At 36.7% G+C, this 16,117-nt stretch overlaps 1 long non-coding RNA gene across 1 annotated transcript; it reads left to right on the forward strand.

Annotated features, from left to right (window-relative positions):
* Positions 1-3,191: 3,191 nt before the first annotated feature.
* Positions 3,192-6,684, forward strand: LOC136220725 (uncharacterized). Its single transcript, XR_010684692.1, has 3 exons — positions 3,192-4,276; positions 5,483-5,638; positions 6,391-6,684. It is a non-coding gene; the product is annotated as an uncharacterized lncRNA (long non-coding RNA).
* The last annotated feature ends 9,433 nt before the right edge of the window (positions 6,685-16,117 follow it).

Below are 16,117 nucleotides of genomic sequence, written 5' to 3' on the forward strand. Positions count from 1 at the left end.
AAAGCTTCTATCAAATTTATGCATATAGTAATTATAAAAAACTTGTTGCCTAAACATAGCAGCCAGGATAACTGTAGCATTGCTGAGAGGATAATTATGTAACATTTGTTCAACAAGGAGCCTATGCATTTTGCACAACAAATAATTTACAACATCTTGAATACGCATAGAGCAGGAAAAAAAGAACGAAAGAAAGATGTCTATCTCCCGCATGGTAATTTGCTAACTGTGATTTTTAAGCACTTCAAAGTTCCTATGACAGTGAACGACAAAGTGTCCAAGAGCATACATACTATCAATGCAAGATACTGGCTACGTTTAGCCAACTTGACCGAAAGGAGAGGATGGATTTTGTCGAAATTTGTCCATGTAGGAACTGATGTAGTGCTTTGTGACAAAAGCACAGTGTTAAATGATGTAGAAAATGAGGAAGATGATAGGAAAGATGAGGATATGGACGATCATTTTATTGGGCCTGATGATGATGATGGTGTTGGTAACGTTGGAGGAACTGACCAACCATCAGATGATAATGATAATTATCAACGTGTGATTGAGGAATTGCCTTGTGAGAATGAGCAATCTATGGAAAAAGATGCTTCAGTCGAAAATGACCAAATAGAGAAAAGAGAGCCGGTTGGAGCAGGTGGTTGAGGAAGGCAAGGTACTTGAGGAGTTGCCTTCATCCACTTATTCAATCAAGAAACTGCTTAAACTAGATTTGAATGGATTGCTTTTCGGTTCTACAACCCATCTCCTACGGTCACATTCCATTCCATTTTTAAAATTATGCTTTGAACATTTTGATGTGGCAATTTCGTCGTAAAAAATGAGGTGTGATGATCCGCTTGTTCAATGTATTTTATCTTTTTATGCTTCCACTCCATTCATTCATCTAATTTTTTGTTTGTTCAACTGTTTTTCAAGGCACAATATCAATAAAGTACTCGGAGCTTTCAAACCAGTCGGAGATATCTACAGAAAACTCAAGTTTATTTGGGTTAGACATCATTCATTTCGATTATTATTGTTTCTTTTTAGAATCATTTCTTTTTAGAACCGTTTCATAGAATGTTTTTTACTTTGCAGGATCAGACGAAATGCATAGTAACGAATGTCAACACTAACCCACATTCAGACAAACCAATAATGTTTAAGGACTTACGAGCTGTTTGGGCAGTATATCCAGAATATAATGCCTCAAATACGGTGTTAATTGATGATAGTCCCTATAAAGCATTCCTGAATTCTGTAAGTGTATCCATCGAGTATAGTTAACTGGCATTGTTGATGATTTAATTTTTTCTTTCTTCGAAATGGGAAGGAATACAATTTCCTCTTTCCAAAGACATATACGGGAAAGGAACCAGATGACAATTTCCTAGGTGAAGTTTATATCAATTAGATTTCTAATAATCTTCAGTATCCAAGAAAAATGTAATTAGTCAACTGATGTAACACGAAAATTTGCAGATACAAATGGACCTTTTGTACGATACCTGAAGGCACTTGCGATTGCTGATGACGTTGCTACGTTCATTCAAGGGAATCACTATGGAGAAAGTGCAATTTCACGGCATCACAAAATGTGGAGACAATGCATGGTTGCCTTTGCGTGTGGTAACTTGATTCGTCAAACAAATTGACAATTGTACTATGATAAGTATATACCTGCTGTATTATATTTAAATAATGTATAGTTACAATAAGCATCATTTACAAGTCTTAGTGTTAGACACAGGTTAAGCAGCAAGGGTTTTTTTTGGTTCCCCTCTTATGTATATATACTTGGTTCTATTCATTAATAAGATAAACGTAGTATTGCTCCTAAATCTTATATACTATATTATTATGGTTTTAGCAAAGTTGAAGTAATTTGGATATTATTTCTGATTTTATAATCACCGCAAACTCTGAAAGGCTTATTACAAGTCCTAAACGGTTAGTCTTGTCCAAGACTAACATCTTCTATTCACCAGCTTACTTTTTTAGTTGTGGATTTTTTTTTTTGCTTTATTATATCACTTATAAGTTGTTTCAATGATATTGTTGTTGAAATGTTGATGTTTGCACAATTTTAAAGATGTATGTTACAAATATACGTGTTTTTCCATAATAAGTAATTTTGCCCTCCTATTTTGAAAAACACATTGTAAAGTGCCTATCTTTTGCCAATATTAACCCTCACTACAATAAATCACCACTTACGCCACGAATTATGCCACAAAAATTCAAAATCCGTGGCACATTTCCATTTAGCCACGAGAAAAACAAATTCTAATATAAAATTATAATTTCCTAATATATTTATGCATGTGTATATTTTTTTCGTGACTAAATCTATACATGCCATGGAAAAACTTTACTCGTGGCATAAATTTACTTATGCCACGACTAATTTGTTTCGTATCAAGAGAATTATTTAATTTAAAAGGGTAATTAATTTATTAGTCCCTATATTTTGACAAAACACACTGTTTAATCCCTGTATTTTCAAAAACACACTATAAGGTCCCTAACTTTTTTCTCAGTTAACTGTTTAGTCCCTAACCTTTTTCTCAGTGAACTGTTTAGTCCCTAACGTTAGACTCTCATGAAGATTTTGTTAGTCAATTTGGATTTGCATTCTTCTTTTCTTTTCCTTTAAACTCTAATACATCTGAAATCAACTTTGAGTGTTTTTCTTCTTGATTTTCTTCTTAATCGTTCAAATTCGTAAGCATTGGGTCTTTTCTTTTTCTTGTTCTCCATACAAATAGTTTCTTCTTCTAAATTAGATTTTCTCTTCTAAAGTTTGAAGGTAAATAGTAAAGGGTAATTTAGTCATTTTCGAAGTCATAAACGATAAAAAAATCTAAGAAACAGACGGAAGGACTAAACAGTTCACTGAGAAAAAGATTAGGGACCTTACCATGTGTTTTTGAAAATACAGGGACTAAACAGTGTGTTTTATCAAAATATAGGGACTAATAAATTAATTACCCAATTTAAAATTAAGTTTAAGCTGCTTTTTTTACATGTGGCCAAGAGAAAATAAAATTGTTTATTCCAAAACAATTCAACCATATTCCCTTTCCCAGCTATTCAAAACACTTTTTTATGATTTGCCGCTCGACTTTCCCTCTATTTTTTCTTTTTCTTGTTTTTCCCTTACCCACTACTAACATTCTAGATGCTCTCTCCCTCTTTCCTTTCTCTCCGGCTCTTCTCTCTATCCTCTCTAATATGGTCCTTCGACCCATTATCAGATATAACGTGGGTATCTCTATTGTGGTTGCCTTAGCCGGAATCTCTCGCTTATAGACGTCCTCGCCACTGACCTTGTTGGAGTCTTTTGGCAGCTCGTAGACGTAGTTGAGTCAGTCTCTCTCACTCAATTTTTTAGTTTAGAGATTTCGTTTATTTTGAAGATGGATTTCGATTCTTTTGGTAAAATGTTTATTTGTTTTAATTGGGCTTTGAATCTGCAATTCCATGTTCTTTATATTGATTTGGCGGTGGCATTATAAGTTATATCTTTTGAGATTATATATATATATATATATATATTTAACTTTATGCTGCTAAAATTTCAAGTATTGCTTATTTAAGGAAAATGTTATGCAGCAGTTGTGAACTTTTTAATTAGTTTTTGTTACTCTATGAATTTTTGTGTTTGAATAATGTTGTAACACCCTGGTCCAATACCACGTAGATATTGTCCGCTCTGGCCCAATTCCAACACATTGGGCCTCACGGCTTTAAAACGGATCTGCATGTCTCATCTTACTAATAAGCCCCAATCACTCTCTCTCCATTTCCGACGTGGGATTCAGTTCATTCCTGCTCCATCGCCATCTCTTAGGGCCGCTCCTTGCTCAAGCCTTCTTACCCCGGCGCCACCCACTCCGGACCGGGTCGTTACAGGCCCACCAGCTTCCGCTTGGTTCGTCCCCGAACCACACATCGTACGTGGAGAGTCGGCTCTGATACCAATTGTAACACCATAGTCCAATACCATGTAGATATTGTCCGCTCTGGCCCAATTCCAACACATTTTGCCTCACGGCTTTAAAACGCGTCTGCATGTATTGGATTCTCATCTTACTAATAAGCCTCAATCACTCCCTCTCCATTTCCGATGTGGGATTCAGTTCATTCCTGCCCCCATCGCCATCCCTTAGGGCCGCTCCTTGCTCAGGCCTTCTTACCCCGGCGCCACCCACTCCGGACCGGGTCGTTACATGTAAAGTGAGAACATAAGGGGAAGGGATGCAGTTGGAGGTTCTTGTTGAAGGTATGGTTTTATTTTCATTTTGATGTACTTGATAATTGAATGACTATGTTATGCATCAAATTATGAGAAATTAAGAATTGACATATGTTTCTTCTCGACATATGAGTTTTCAATTATATATATGAATCCATTTGAAAGCCTAAATGATCATATTCTTTTTGATTGCTAAATTTTAGCAATCGGGTATCCTAATTAGAATATATAAAAAAATTTGTTACAACCTTATAACAAATAACAAAAACAAGATTATCGAAAAAAAATATAGAAAAATTGTCTATATCGTTATGGTGTAGTCAAGGGGGATTTTTTATAAATTTCTTTGTTGCATGACTGGCGTATTTGGTTACAAAAAAATTAACTTGAAAAGCTAGGGAGAGTGAGAGCATCTAAAAATGGGCTGAGGGGTTGAAGAATCTAGCAAAATATCCTTTTGGTTAAGTTAATGTTCCACAGTTGCATACTTTGGAAGAGCAATAGATATGTTAAGTTTACATATCCAAGGGTAATAAATTATAAAATTTAAATCATGTTCGCATTTAACATGCACCAAAAGAAATGGAATAGAAAATGAAATATACAAATTTCATAAATGAATATTGTTTGAATCATGATGATTTAAGTGAAAATAATTATCTATTATGTTCTGGGAATGGTTACTGTTGATTAAGTTGTCTTAAGTGCAATTGTGTTTTTGTTACTTATAGAATTAAATTTGTTCGCTGTTGTGATCTGTTATTTGAAAAGGGTACATCTCCCAAGTATGGCTTGGCTACAATTTGTTGTGGTGGCTTGATTACCCTTCCACTACAGGTCTTCCTAATTCGAATGTAATGTTGTTTTTCTATTGTTTTTATTGCTTTATATAAAATCACGCATGCATGATCATTGATTATATGGTCGTTTCAAAGAGTTCTACTATATCTATTAAGTGTGTTTTTGAAACTTACAATCTTAAGGAAATGCTTGCTATATAAAATGTTTGTGCAACATTCCTGTAAGAAGAGAAAAAGTTTCATGCCAATATCTACAAATGACAATTATACAGACAATTTACATCAATGTGGACATAATTTTCCAACAAATAAAAATTAAATACCTTATTCCAGTAACTATATGATTGCTAAATCTAGGTAACTAAGAAAAGTTAAAAAGAAAAGAACCTATGACTTCTCTGCATAAGTTCAACTATTGTTGTTTATTGTATAGGTTGGGTTGTGGCCTGCGGTAACATGGGGGTGATGTAAATGCAACTAACAATAGGCTGCAGATCATTAGGCATCAGTTAGAGGATTAACCAGAGTAGCAGATGTAGTGTTGAAAAATGGAGGTCAAGTTGAGGCAGCCAATTTAAATGGTTATCAGGTGAATTTTTTTTATGTTCTAGGTTGATGTCTTGTCTGTTATCAGGTTATAAACTACATACTCAACAACAACAACAACAAAGCCTTAGTCCCGAAATGATTCGGGATCGGCTAACATGAACCATCATTAATCTTGTTGCAGCTATTGTGGAATTAGTGAATGCTAGCTGACTTAAGTCATATCTCTTTGTATTCTGAAATCATATATTTGGATCCTATAAAAGAAACTTATTTATGCTTGTAAAAATATATGAATATAAGAAGGAAAAAAAATCCAAAAGGCCTTTTCTTATCAAATATTCAAGGGATAAGGTACCAAAATAGGTCTATGGTTTTTGAAGAAATATCAATTAGGCTCCACGTACAAAATAACATCAATATAGGGTTAACGTTAAAAAAAGTATCAATTTAGACTTCGATAATGGATTGGACACGTCATTCCTATTACTCTGTTAAGTTCCGATTTCTCCTTCCACGTACAATTGACAGAACTTAACGGAGTGATATCAATAACGTGTCTCGTTCCCTAAATTGGTACATTTTTTTATATTAGTGCTATTTTATATGTGGAGTTTAAATTGATACTTTTCAAACCTTATCCCAATATTCAACCTACACAAAATTTCTCAATTTATTTTATAGTTATTATTATTATTTATATAATTTTGTGGTCATATTTTCCAGTTCTGCTTATTGTCAATCATGTAATGCTAAAAAAAATGCAGCATCAGAATTTTAATTTGTCTGCTGCAGGTAGTTCATGTTGCTGCTGGACAAACAACTTTCTCGAATCACCTTGTTGCAAAGTACAATGCTGATTTTGATGTACAAGATAATGAAGGAAGGAGCCCACTCCATTAGTATGCTGAAACTCGATGGTTTAAGGGGCTTATAATAATTCCTACATTATTATTGTTTTTGGAAAATTGTAAAACAATTCTACACACTTACTCTTGGTACCATTTTATTCTATTTTTCATTTGCTTTGTAATTTGGTCCTTGTATAAATGGCCAAACAACATAAATTAATTAAATGTTAAGATATTTTCCAAACCTGGAACAAAATGACAATTTATATAGGGACATCATTGAAAATTTTTGGTGCATTATAATGCATTTTTTACTAATTTTTTTTTTTTTTGTTGTTTTCAAATAATAATAAAGAAATTAAAAATTAATTGAACATAAATATAATATACGACCAAGTTTTCCATGACTATGCTGGTGGCTAAATAAGGATCTAGCTGTACGAGTATTGTTGAAACAGTGATTGTTTGTGAAGAACAGTAAAGAGAAAGAGAGAAGGAATCGAACAGTGAGAAATAGGAGAGAGATAGCCGAACTAGGTTAGAGAGATGAGTGGATTAATTCCCTTAATTAGGGTTACCATTGATAGTATGTATTTATATTACAGATGTATAAACCTATCACACTTCTGCAGAGAGTAAGTAGAGATCTAACAAACTACTGAGAGTAGTAATACAAGTATAATTCTATATGTATTTAAGTCTAATTATCCAGAAGATAATATTAGAGATAATACAGAATATTATCTCTAACACCCCCCGCAAGCCGATGCCTATCTTGAACAAGCAGCCGCGAACGAAGCATAGTGAACCGTGAGCTAGGTAACGGCTTTGTTAGAATGTCAGCAACCTGGTCATCTGTGGGAATGAAGCGAACACTAAGAAACCCAGCCGTAACTTGTTCACTAACAAAGTGATAATCCAGTTCAATGTGTTTCATTCTGGCATGAAATACTGGATTAGATGTGAGGTAAATTGCACCTACATTGTCACACCATAGCTGAACTAGTGTATGAATTTAAAATCCTAGATCAGACATGAGAGATCGAATCCAAAGCAGCTCCGCGGTGGCGTTTGCAACTGCTTTATATTCACTTTCGGTGGAGGAGCGAGCTATCGTTGGTTGTTTGCGTGTTTGCCATGAAAAGATGCTTTTTCCCATGTAAATGCAGAATGCACCGGTGGACCTGCGATCATCAGGGCATCCACCCCAATCACTATCAGAATAGCAGTGAATGTGTTGAACTGGTTTTGATGACATGGTGATGCCAAATGTTGATGTTCCTTGAAGATATCGGAGAACACGCTTCACACTCTTCCAGTGCTCATCCGTAGGACAGTGAAGGAACTGACATAGGCGATTGACTGCAAATGAAATGTCTAGTCTAGTCAACAAGAGATACTGTAGTGCACCTACGATGCTTCGGTATTCATCATCAGAGGGAAGACTGATGCCAAGAGTCTTTGAGAGAGTGGGGGTAGTGGCCATTGGAGTAGAAATGGGTTTAGAATCAACCATCTTGACCCTATCAAGTAAATCTGACGCATATTTGGCCTGGCATAGGTGAATGCCTTCTTTGGAGTACTGGATTTCAATTCCCAAGAAGTATTCTGCTCTTCCCAAGTTGAGAATGGGAAACTCTTTTTCAATTGAGGCAATGGTATTGACAATGTGATCTAGCACATTGCCAGTGATAAGAATATCATCCACATAACAAAGAATGTACGTTTGTTGACGACCATTTTTATGGAAAAACAGAGAATTATCGGCTAAAGACATATGAAACCCTAAGGAGATAAGGAACGTCCTCAATCTCGTGAACCATTCACGCGGTGCTTGCTTTAAACCATAGAGACTCTTGCGAAGAAGGCAGACATGCTCGGGTTTATCAGGGTCACGGAACCCTTGAGGTTGTTCCATATATATTGTTTCAGATAGGTTTTCATGAAGAAAGGCATTGGAAACATCAAGCTGATTAACAAACCAATTGTTAGCAGCAGCGATGGCGAAGACAATTCGAATAAGTGGTCGCTTTGACAACCGGACTGAAAGTTTCCTTGTAATCAATACCGGATTTCTGTGTAAAGCCTCTCGCCACAAGACGAGCTTTGTAGCGATCCACCGAGCCATCCGTTTTCTTTTTAGTGCGAAATAACCACCGTGAGGTGATGATATTTCTGCCCGATGGTCTAGGAACCAGCTCCCATGTTCCGTTGTGTAGCAATGCTTGAATTTCTTCAGACATTGCTTGTCGCCATTCATTAATTTTATGCGCCTTACTAAAGCATGTCGGATCAATACTGCCGCTTGGATGAGATGCATGTAACGCTTCAAATCTGCCCCGAGAGTTCAATGTGGAATGCCGAAGTGTCATGCCATATCGTCGATGCGGTTTATTCTGAGCACGAGTGGCCGGTGCTGTTGCTTGGAAATGAAAAACAGGTGGCACTTGGCAATGATCCAATGATGTAGCTGATATTGAGTGCTGGGGCTGATTTATGAAAACATGCGGAAGATTGCTGATGTGCATGGGCACTTCAGTTGGTGGCGACCGAGAATTGCACATGGTGGCGGGTGAAATTGTGTCTGAACTAGGCTGGACTTGCATAGCCTGTGTTGTTGCAGATTGAGGTAAATATGCATTCGTTGTGCACGCTGGGGAGATGTTTCCATCTGCAAAACTGCTGCAGATTTGCCCGTGGTTGCTGCACTATCAGTCGCAGACGCAGGTGATGCGGGCAGCGAATGAATTTGGTGCAGCGACTCCTTGTCGTGCGATGAAACCACAACAGATGTTGACGATCTCGGATTTGCAGCAGCAGAGTTGCAATTTTCAGACACAGGTAAGGGAGAGGTTTGAGTAGGTGCTAAACTTTCCATACCAGAATGATTACTAGCAGCTCTATTAGAGACCGTTGGTGCAGAATAATCAGAAGAATTTTGGACTGATGTGTTGAGTGTGGAAGGAATGAAAGATGAAGACATAGAAGAGTTATGCAAGTGAAAAGAGTTACCTGGATACGGACCAAGCAGTGAAGGTAGCTCAATCGTTGTGTCGTCCAACCCGGCACTAGAAGGGAGAGGCGCGGTGTCTTTTTGTGTTGCCGAAAAAAACGTCTTCATCGTGACGCACAAACTTGCATATGTAGATTCTATTAGAGGAGAAGTCTAGGCAGATATCTCCAGCATCATTGGGGGAGGGTCCCAAGTAAACACATAGTTTAGACCGAAAATCGAATTTGTTTTTATTGGGGGCGAAGCAAAGGATAAATGCCACTACCAAACACACGAAGAGATGAATAGGAAGGATGCTTTTTGTAAAACAAAAAGAAGCGTGATCTATTCTTAAGAGTTGGGGTGGGGAGGTTATTAATCATACGCAAGCTATGAACCATTGCAAAATTCCAAAAATGTAACGGTAAGGAAGCATGAGCAAGTAGAGCTAGACATGTATCCACAACATGCCTTATTTTTCTTTCTGCAATGCCATTCTGTGCATGAGTATGAGGACATGCAACTTTATGCACAATGCCATTTGTTTGCAAAAAGGATTGAAGTTTCTGAAATTCTCCTCCAAAATCAGAGTATAAATTTTTGACTTTAGCATTGTAATGATTACGAATCATGGCATAAAAATTCTGAAAGGTAATTGCAACATCACTTTTATTTTTTAAACAGAAAAGCCAACTGAACCTAGTAAACTCATCAATTATTATCAAAAAATAACGATGCCCATAAAAAGATAAAACAGGGGCAGGGCCCCAAACATCCAAATGAAGATTCTCAAAACAAGAGGTACTAGAACGAACAATAGAAGATAAATGAGTTTTGGCTAATTTTCCTAAGGGACAAAAAGAACAATTACGAATAGGTGCTGATGTTGATAGATTGTTATCCTTCATAATCTTCCCCACGATCTGATTCTGACAATGCCCGAGTCGTGCATGCCACCTTTCAAAAGACACCTTCTCTCCAACTAGCGCCTCTTTCAAGTTGGGTGGGAGCACATAGAGCCCATCCTTACTCAGTCCGCGTAACATGATTTCCCCAGTTGCTTGATCCTTTACAAGAAAATAGTTAGGCCAAAATTCAAAAAAACAAGAGTTATCACGAGAAAATTTCTGAACAGATAACAAAGATTTAGTAAGCTTTGGAACAAGTAAAACATCAGAGATATCAAGATTATTGATTTTAGATTGTCCAAAGTGAGAGATTTTCAGACCTTCACCATTACCAAACTGAACAGAATCATAGCCAGGATAAGGAATCATGTGTTGGAGCTGATTCAGATTTGCTGTCATATGATTGGTGGCTCCGGTGTCAGGGTAGCATGGCTGAGGCGGGCCACTGAAAGGATCTGAATGAGCTTGCCACGCAATGAGAGCCTGAGCCCCGGCACGAGCCTGATGTGTTGTATACCCCTTGGGGCGCTTACACTCCGCCCAATGATCAAGATCACCGCAATTAAAACATTTTCCACTCCTCCGTTTCTTGTTTTTCGATTTCTGTGTACCAGAATTCAAAACAGTAGACATATTGGCTTCATGAGAGATAAGAGGCGGTGTGTGAACCATGAATTTCGATTTTTTTGTAGACTGAATCATCCCCTCAACAGTGTTTAAGGTGCTTAATAGTTCATAATAGTCAATATGTATACCCTTTTGAGTTATGAGATTTTGAATAGAGGATTTGAAAGCCTCACCAACATTCTTATATAACAAGGTAGGTAAGAGGTGCATAGGATACAGATTTTCAGAAGCTATTAGATCATCCAAAATGGTTTTAAGTTTTGACATATAAGCACTAATAGACAGATCATTCTGCTCAAATTCATAGAGCTCACGACTTAATTGAAATTGTCGGGAATCTGTGATGATTCCATATGCTTTTTCAAGTGCTACCCATATATCATGGGAATAATGAAAGCATGTGATTATGGAATAAACTTCCTCAGTAATGGAGTGCAACAAGAGTGACATAACAACATTTTCTAAGTCATCCCATACAGTATAAGCAGGATTAATCATCACATTACTAGACTCAGACATGAAGTTTCCCCGAGATAGAAATTTAGGAGGAGGTGGAACATTACTGGTGATATGATCAAAGTAATGATGATTTTTGAGGGTGCATACGATCGCCATCCTCCAAGCTTTGTAATTATGTGGGGTGAGTTTGATGTGGGTCGATGAATGAGTAGAAGGATTTCGAGGAATTGTGGTGGGTGTGGTGATGGGGGGCGAAAAAAGAGGATGATTGGAGGAAGATGGGTATGTATGAGGCTGATGGGAATTAATATTTTGGTTCTGATTAGTTAAGAAAGAATCAGAGTACTGAGGAATAAAGGATGAAGGGAGTTGGGAGCTATGGTAAGATGGAGGAGGACCAAACCTAGGTCTGATAGGAGGATAAGTAAAATTACCTAGCTCCGGTGCCGGACACAGACGCACCTGTTGTTCAGAACCAGGCGCATGATTTTGCTGTCGCGGATGGGGGAATGAACCACCATCATGCTGCTCGAACTGATATGAGGAGGTGACACTGGATTGTTCCGGGGTAGTAAACGGAGATTCAAATCTCCACCCCGATGATGACTGTAGTGAGGACGCCATCACTATGGCTATCGTGTATTCAGTTCCGTGTTGGGAACCGCCGGGCGGCAGAGAAAATACCGCAGATGCAGCTCCGACCGAAGGATTTGCAGCAGCACCCGATGGTGCAGAAAAAATAGACGCCGCCTCCTGATCGGTATTGGGGGCTGCCTGAGATGAAGGGGGATTGATGGACATGGTTGCGGAAATCGAACCAGAGGTGTTCAAACCGTTACCTGCTCTTGATACCATGTTGAAACAGTGATTGTTTATGAAGAACAGTAAAGAGAAAGAGAGAAGGAATCGAACAATGAGAGATAGGAGAGAGATAGCCGAACTAGGTTAGAGAGATGAGTGGATTAATTCCCTTAATTAGGGTTACCATTGATAGTATGTATTTATATTATAGATGTATAAACCTATCACACTTCTGCAGAGAGTAAGTAGAGACCTAACAAACTACTGAGAGTAGTAATACAAGTATAATTCTATATGTATTTAAGTCTAATTATCCAGAAGATAATATTAGAGATAATACAGAATATTATCTCTAACAAGTATTTGTTTTTGCCATAGTTATGCTCATGGCTAACCAATATTTCTAAGTAGTGTTTTATTTTTGCTACGATTATGTTTGTGGCTAAGTTGGTTGATTGCCATAAGTATTTTACTCTTGCCACGATTTTACCCGTTGCAAAAGGATACAATTAGCCACAGATTTTTTCGTGGCATAAATATCAATTTGTGTCACAACCATTATTTTCCCGTGGTAACTATCTAGTCATGCTCACTTGCGCCACATGAGTATCTACCATGAATTTTCGTGGCTAAATAGTATAGCCACATAAATATTACACTTGTGCCATGATTCTAATCGTGGCGCAAGTGATGATTTGTTGTAGTGCCTTGGGTCCTTTTATCTAGTTTTTTTAGACTTGCATTGTAGTGTGGTTGTCCTAAAAGCTAATATATATTCGGTTAAAAATATATAAAAAATAGATAAAAGGACCACATGGTTAATATTGGTAAAAGATAGGGGACCTTAAAATGTGTTTTTCAAAATAGGGGGACTAAACAGTGTGTTAGATTAAAACTAGGGGACTAATAAATTATTTACCCTATTTTAATTGAATTTATATAGTAATTTATTGATTAATAAATAAAAAATATAAAAATACGAATCTGATTAAACCCCGACCAGTCTCCGATTAATCCCCGATTAGTCAGCGACTAATCCCCGAGTAATCCTTGAGGGCTATGTCCGTCCGACTAGCGCCTATCGTTTTTTACAATCATGGCTTGAGATAGATAAATAGAAAAGACGTTTTTTTATATAGAAAAAATATATGAGAGAAGAAAACGTTTCATTTTCCCGTTTAATTGTAAGTTATTTATATTAGTGGACATAGATGCTTCGATTCTGTAAGCCCATTGATTGTCCAATGGGACTGCAGGACTCGCGTGGAAAATCGATCAAAATTATGATTGTACATCGAAGGAATACAAATCTCTGTTCTTTTATTAATTTAAATGGATTTAGAAGATCTTCTAATTCGAGGAGTCATTTCGAAATGTGTTAATGGACCTTTGATATTCTTAAGCTTTCTTGTAACTAGAGTCCTCCAGTATAAATTTTGAGCAGATTACTGAACATCCTCAACACTAACAAAATTTCTCTCTGTTCCAATACATTATACTCTCTGTTTCAAACGAAGAACATCCTCATCGCAGAGCAATCTAGGTAATCATTCCTTATCCATATGTTTTTTAATTTATGTTTTTACTCTTTGCAATATATATTTACTAATGAATCCTCATACAATGTTATATTTCAACCCCCAAAATAGATCTCCAGCCTTGCCTGCTGTTAGGGTTCCGCTGGATAGATATTTAACTCAAACACTAGAAACACTTTAGTTACCAAATTTCCTTTCCCGTACCACAGTCAGAAACGGAAATTTCATAACGGCTGTCTCTTTAATGTACAAGAGAGTAGACACTGAGCTTGCATGCTATATGATACCATCGTAAGTGATCTATCACATCCGAACCTGAAGCCCTCTGGGATGCTTATAATAAAGCAATGGACTTTCTTAAGGTAGAGTACCAACTGATCTATGAAGATTACAACCACATCGAACTAGAGAGGGTTGACAGCGTGAATGATGCATTCTTTGCAATGCATATGTATGAAGACATGATAGATTTTGAAGCAAATAAAAAATTATCTAAGTTTGTAATTAGGAAAAACAAAGCTGTCCTTAGTCTGGTCGATCAAATCCACAGTACTTCAAAGGATTTAGTTGAATAGATATGTACTAGGCTGTTTTTCCCTTTTCCTTGTTTTTTCTGTTTAGTAATAGGTTGTTTGGTGTATGTGTTTACCATATTTACGATTAATATAAATCATCTTCTTTTCTTGTTCTCTTTATGTTTACTTTATGCCTTATATTAATATTTGACCTTTTGGTTTGTTTTATAACCATTTTTTAGATGAATACTGTTGTTACATTCAGTAAATCGGATATACTGAATGAGACAGTTCAACAACTGTCTTTGAGAGAGCCAGTAAACGATCTCGCTATCGTGAATACTGAGGATTTTGATTTTCCACAGAAGCACATGTGTGGAACAACCCTCTTCTTCGATGTATACCCAACTCAGATTAGATTCACCGGTGAAAGCTGTATTTCACAGAGTGTAGCAATAGAGAAGGCTGCAATAGAATGTCTGAAATTTCTCCGTATTCATAAGGGAGTTGAGATTATGGACTACAATTATGCTGAATATGAGTAGAAGAAGATAACTTAGCTCATTTGGTAAGAGGATTGGAAGGATCAAGTACGGACAATAGGGCAGTATGCAATGCAAAGAAAACTGAAATCAGAGCATGTTTTCGTAGGCTTTTACCGAACTTGATCGCATTAGGGAAATATTGTATGAGTAGAAGTAGAGTTAAGCAAATTCTCATGTTAGTTTTTAACTTTTTACTTCATTCTCTGGTTTGTGTTTGAACAATTTAAAATTAGTTTATGGCAAATTACTTTATAATTTTTACTTTGTTCATGTTACTCTTGTTAACATATGAAGTCTGGCTTACTCTTGCCCAAGATGCATATCCTTCACAGTTTCACATTCATAGTTCACTCTGGCTTACTCTTGCCCAAGATGCATATCCTTCACATGATTTCTTAATGAATTTGAATGAATCGTATTGTTTTTCATAAGATTTCCGCTTAAGTTCATAAGTGTGGCTGAAATTTGTAAACCCATTGATTGACTAGTGGGACTGTAGGACGCGCGTGGAAAATCGATCCAAAAGTGTTCCTGGTAATCATTCCTTATCCAATTGTTTTTTATTTTATATTTTTACTCTTTGCAAATTATATATTTACTACTGAATCCTCATACAATGTTATGTTTCAACCCCAAAATAGATCTCCAGCCATGTCTACTGTTAGAGTTCCTCTTGAAAGATATTTAACACAAACCTTAGATACACTTCAATTCCCAGATTTCGTTTCAAGAACCACTATCGAAAATCGAAATTTCATAGTGGCTGTCTTTTTCATGTACAAAAGAATAGAAAATGAGCTTGCATGCTATCATACTGTCGTCAGTGAGCCATCGGCATCTGAACCTGAAGCTCGATGGGATGCTTGCAAGAAAGCAATGCACTTTCTTAAGGGCAAACACCGATTGATCTTTGAAGACTACAACCGCACAGAAATAGAGAAGATTAAATCATATGGTGATGTTGTTTTTGCAATGCAAGTGTATGAAGACAGGCGAGATTATGAAGTGGATAAAAAATTACATAGGGTTGTACGTAAGGGAAACAAAAATGTCCTTCGTCTGGTCGACCAAATCCACAGTGCTTCAATGGATTCACTTGAATAGATATGTACTAGGGCTTTTTCCCATTTTCCTTATTTTTTCTGACAATAATTAGGCTGTTGTTTGATGTATGTGTTTACTATATAAATCATATTTTCTTGTTCTCTTTATGTTTACTTTATTTCTTATATTTATATTCGACCTTTTTTTGGGTTTTATAACCAGTTTCTTAGATGAATACCATT

The sequence above is a fragment of the Euphorbia lathyris genome, chromosome 2 (assembly GCF_963576675.1).
Source record: "Euphorbia lathyris chromosome 2, ddEupLath1.1, whole genome shotgun sequence".
NCBI classification, from domain to species: domain Eukaryota; kingdom Viridiplantae; phylum Streptophyta; class Magnoliopsida; order Malpighiales; family Euphorbiaceae; genus Euphorbia; species Euphorbia lathyris.